A 6,048-nucleotide genomic window follows, 5' to 3' on the forward strand; every position below is an offset into this window, starting at 1 on the left:
GGATGGTCACCGTGTATGTGGGTCCTCACACGTGTATACCGACTGGGGTGCGAAATGATGGTAGAATGATGAGTTGTAATTTTATTGCAGCAGAAATCCATAACAAGTTACTTGAGGATCACACCACTCAAATTAAGCATCTCAGATATCTGATAGAGGCGAAATATAATGGCCATAAGCCTTCTTACTACAAGGTATGGGATGCGAAACAAAAGACGATTGCGCTTATGTTTGGAGATTGGGAAGAATCTTACCAAAGGCTGCAAAAGTTGCTAATGGCGTATATTGATCAGGACCCGACTACCCAGTTTTGCTATCGTGTCACACCCACCGATGAAGATCACACTGTATTGTTGCATTATGAGTTTTGGTCTTTCGGTCCATGCATATCAGGATTCAAATACTGCAAACCGGTTATCAGTATTGATGGGACCCATCTGTATGGTAAATATCAGGGAAAGTTGTTGGTCGCAATGGCAACCGATGCTAACAATAAGGTATTGCCTCTCACCTTTGCTATTGTGGATTGTGAGTCAGGGTCCAGTTGGAGGTGGTTTTTACGATGCCTCAGAGAAACGATTGGCCACCTGATACCTGATGACGGCATTTGCATAATTTCTGACCGACATCTCGATATCAAAAACGCCATTGCAAACTGGCCTAGAAGGGATGATGGAAAAGCAGGGGTATTTCATAGATATTGTCTTCGACATGTTGCTAGCAACTTCAACACCCATTTTCAGAACTCGACTCTAAAGTCAGCGGCGTTGAAAGCGGGATATGCTAGTCAGGTAGTTAAATTTGCTACCACAATGGACTCCATTAAGCAGGTGGAAATTGAGGCCATTACGAAGAAGAAGAAGGTGACGGGGAGGGATGGTAAGGAAAAGAATCAAGATTATCTTCCATACACATACCTAATGAGCGAGGATGTGGACATGTGGACCCAGTCATACGATGGTGGGAGACGTTTTGGAGCAATGACAACCAATATATCAGAGTGTTTCAATGGTGTGCTGAAAGGTGCACGGGGCCTTCCTATTGCCGCGTTGGTTGAGTTCACTTGGAACAAACTTATTCAATATTTCCACGACCGGCACAAAGAATACCATTATGAGTTGTCAGAGGGTAAGAAATGGAGTGAATATGCCTTATCCACGTGGGATGGAAATAAGCGTAAATCTGAGAAACACTATCTCAAGCCATTTAGCAATGAAGAGCTGATATTTCAAGTAGTTACCCAACTCAACATGTGTAGCGCAGGAGGGGGAAACCACAGTTACGAAGTTCGGTTACGGGAAAAAACATGCAGTTGTGGGAAATGGCAAAATATTGGGATCCCGTGTTCACATGCAATTAGAGTATGTGACTATTTACATATTGATTCGACCACGTATATTCACCCATGTTATGGTTTGAACCATGCCCTTAACACTTATGAGCATGCATTTGTGGTTCCTAAGTCACAATCATTATGGAGGGATCCTATGGGGCCAAAGTGGTTGCCTAATCCGGCATTGTTGCGGGCCAAAGGTCGACCAGTGAAGTCACGAATAAGGAATGAGCTGGATGGAGTAAGGAATAAGGATCAAGAACCGGGATGGCGGAGGGAGGACGCAGATTTGATAAAGAGTCAACCGAAGCAGACATGTGGACTGTGTCATGCTTCCGGGCATAACCGCAGAAAATGTCCGCAGTCCCGCGGTGCTTCCACAAGCGGCCATGTTCCACACTAGGTAGGTTGGCAAAAAGTTATGCATCGGTTAAATAATTGTTGTTCATTCGATGTTTACCTAATGTTTACTATCTTGCCTCCTAACGTAAATACTCTACCTTTTTCAGGCATCCTTCCATGGACGACGTTTTTGTCATGCGGACCGCTGATCTTAGGAAAAGTGACTACGTTGTATTGGCTCTATGTGAACTTTTTGATTGTTGTTAAATGTACTTGTAATTCTCTATCCAATGTACCTCTATGAAGATTGTGATTTGAATAGTATCGTTAGAATTGCAAATTAAGCGTGGTTGGACATGTTTAGAATGGTGATATATTGAGAATGACTTTTGTTGTGATTTGAGTGCATTTACACTGTGCCTAAAACAGAGCATTTTCTGCTGGAAAAAAAAAATTTGGCCAGTGAAAATCGAGTTTTAGAAACTCGAGTTCTACTGGGCTATATTCAGTGAAACAGAGCATTGCTCTCTGCCTGAAATAGAGCATTTTCTGCTGGGGAAAAAAAAAAGTTGCCCAGTAAAAATCGAGTTTTAGAGACTCAAGTTCTACTGGGCTATATTCACTAAAACAGAGCATTGCTCTCTGCCTGAAATAGAGCATTTTCTGCTGGGGAAAAAAAAAATTTGCCCAGTGAAAATCGAGTTTTAGAGACTCGAGTTCCACTGGGCAAATTTTTTTGAAACAGGGCATGCCTCTCTGCCTGAAACAGAGCATGCTTCTGCTGGGGAAAAAAAATTTTGCACAGTGGAACTCGAGTCTCTAAAACTCGAGTTCCTTGGTAATCTCGATTCTTTAATACTCGAGTTGTAGTGGAATATAAAATCGGTCCATTTGGTCTAATTTGGTCCATTCAGTCCACTTTGTTCCATTTTGGTCTATTTCGATCCATCTTTGTGTACTTACATATATAATTGGAGACAACAGGTTTAAGTTGAGAGCCCTTATTCTAAATCTAAATTTATTAAAACAAATTCTCGAGTTTGGGGGTCAGCTGTCCACCATTGCTACACTGATGTTCGCAGTGCTACATGTGCTGCTCAATAGCTCGACACTGTTGAACCCTATCTAGTCATATCATTCACACTCACGTCAATACACAGATCTGCATCCTTTTGCAATTCACTGTTTTCAAGGATGCAGAAGACCCCTGAAAAGTTTATGATGCATTTAACACAACTCGGTATTGTCTTGTCAAGTTCATGTCAGATGAAACACAAGCATGCTAAATACTCTTCACATGAATACTGTTCAGTTGAATAGTCATGGCAAGACACCGCAACTATCGCAGAATAAGAGAATCTCACTGTGACATTGGGAACATTTGAACAAAAAATTCGTGCAGTGGTTTTCTAGCCTGTATTGACATGACAAGCCTGAATATATTAAATTTTATTATTGAATACACAGTGGAATGAGGTTATAAATGTACCACAATTCTTTTCTTATTCCTACACCACTAACTTTGTAGGTTGAGTAAGCTATGACTCGCAACGCCTCAACATCATCTCGTACATGTAGAAACAAGTTTCAATCTACTTCAACAAATGAATTATCACAAGTTCCAGCAGATCAACAACTACAAACATACACAGACCACTATGGAGGGAAATGGGTTGGAAAGAAGAGAGATTTCGTTAATATGCCAATATACACGTATGAGAGTCTTGGAAGCGTTGGCCACATCATGGTCGGCAAACCTACAAAACTAAGTACAGATACCACCGCAAGGGAGTTCACCGTAGCAAAACCACCATGGTCAACCCTATACGAGAAGAGGTGTGAGTTGGAGGTGTATTGTCGATGGCACGGGTTACGAGTTCCTAAGGCACGCTCAGCCGAGTTACCTAGAGATGAACCTGCCAACATACTTGCTCGCCTTGAACAAAAGAACAATCAAATGCAAAGGCGGTTAGACCGTTTTCATGCAGTCCAAAAAGCTAGGAAGCATCTAAAGGGGAAGGCGCAAGAGCGAGCCATGAAGTCTATTAATGAAATTACTGCGCTAAATGATGAAAGTGACATTTCAGACTTCTCAGATTCAAGCAATGATGATTTCCAAAAATTTCTACCTACGAACATTCAACGTTGTTGTTGATGTCTACACGTTTTGTGCAATACAAAATGTTGTTGTTAATGTCTGGCAAATGATCCTATTGTACGTGCACCTTTTGCAAATCTAAAGATGAATTGTTCATTACTTTTGGCTAAGTTTATATGAAATCACTTGCTCATTTTTTCCCTGCTGTTCGTTATTGGTATGTTATGAAAAGGTGTACTTGTATTAGTGTTTGCAAGAATTATAAGTGCTTGGTGAAAATTATGGTCTAAACTCACAAGCCTGTACACATCTATTTCAACAAGTTAAACTCACTTAAGGCCACTATATCCCCTGCACCACAGCTAGTGAAAATTATTATTAGATCTAAGACATTAATTGATTTTTTGTATAAATAGATCTCTTATTTAACGACAAGAAACTTAATAAGCTGAGCTCTTCATTAATAATAAAAATAAAAAGTGGTCCCACGTATAGTTCTTTTCATTATGTTTATGGTTGAAACATTCCATAATTTGCTGTTGAGTTATTGAAACTGGTAGACTCAATTGGTCTCTTTTTTGGAAGATATTGTTAAATTCAACCACTCGATTTTCTTCCAATAGCTCAAGTTGGACCTAAGCAAAATTTTACAAAAATAACAATCATTAGTGAAACAGTAAAGTTAAAAATACAAAATAAGTCAATTGTTGTGTTTGCATAAAAATTGGATTTGATAGTCTGATGAAATCTGCTTGAATTGGAAATCTAAAGGGCAAAAGAAATTCCACTCAATGATAGGAGAGAGAGAGAGAGAGAGAGAGAGAACTACACCTATCACCATGTCTGTTTTATCAATCACACATCACAATTGATCTCACTAAGATAAGCAGCAGACTAATCAAACAAACAGAAAAGCCAACAAAGAAATGAAAATAAGGAAGAAGAAAGTAGAAATTGGAGAAGTTTTGATGAGAATGCAACACTTCCATCTATTTTGCTTCAAAAACAACAAGAATAAATAGCCTGTGATTTCCCAAAACCCACTGTATAGGTTACAAACTACCAAATAAGCTAACTACAGGGTAAATAAGAACCGCTCTTGTATGAAAAATGAGCAACTGAGATGAAAGCACGCTTCAGTTTTGATTTTGTTGTGGACGAGCTGGAAGTAAACTAAAAACATCTGCCCAGTATATATACAAATCAGAATAGTAGATGACGGGAATTGTTTGTAACTACTTACATGATGAGGGAGGCAAGCTAAAAGATTTACAATTAACATAAATTAGAACCCCCCCCCCTCCTCCCCTCCTTGGACTTACTGCCTATTTTCATTCTCAGTTTCCTCTGGAGTATTGTTCTTCTCCTGAATTTTTCAGCAACATCTAGATACTTTCCCTTGATGAAGCTATCCAAGCATTTGCGGTAGGAAAAGTCTTCTTTACGACCATCAGTTGAGACAACGTAGAAGCACCGGCTTTCCTGGAGAGTTATGAGAAATCTAGTAGTATTAAGAGTTTGTATAAACGATTACCCATTTTGAACAGACGAAGAAAAATTTTGACCTCACAATATGTATAAACAAGAAGGTTTGTTCTAGACGAAGAAAAGGTTCCCTACATTATTATATAAATTTGTTCTAGTTTAAAAATGAATTCCTTCTGAGAATGTTAATTGTTAAGTCATGTATGCTTTTGATATGTTTGTTTCAACATCAGTCCATGACTGAAGTTTTCCTACCCTTTTTTTGGGTAAAGAAAATGTTCCTACCCTTTGGAGAATCATAAAGCTAGATGACAAAAAGCCACAGGTCTTCTTTGGATTTAAATTATGATAAAAATTGAATTTAGAAATCATCTTCTGTTTTTTCCCTATCAATTAATTAGATCCTTCATGAGAATTGTTGTGGTACTGCTAAAGTGGTACCTTTGCCTTTCTGCTCAGTTTCACGCCCCACACGTATTGAGCAACCACGATTAGCTACTCCCTGCATATAGAATTTTTAAGAGATTTTATTAATAGAAGTATGATAATATGTCCATTACTAATTGTCTTAAGTTAGAAATGGGTTTGGAGAAGAGCGTACCCAAGAAAATGTGTTAATGTTGGCTGTTTCATGCTTTCCAGTTAACCTTCTTTCATTCCCTTCTCCATAGGCACTAATATGCTCTTTGTGGCGAAGTGACAGGTTCAAAATTGCCTTCTTTCATTCCCTTCACCATTCTCTTATGCCGAACCTTCCCTACTCCACAAGCCTCTGTCTACAATGACAACA

The sequence above is a fragment of the Castanea sativa genome, chromosome 2, assembly GCF_040712315.1.
Source record: "Castanea sativa cultivar Marrone di Chiusa Pesio chromosome 2, ASM4071231v1".
NCBI classification, from domain to species: Eukaryota; Viridiplantae; Streptophyta; class Magnoliopsida; order Fagales; family Fagaceae; genus Castanea; species Castanea sativa.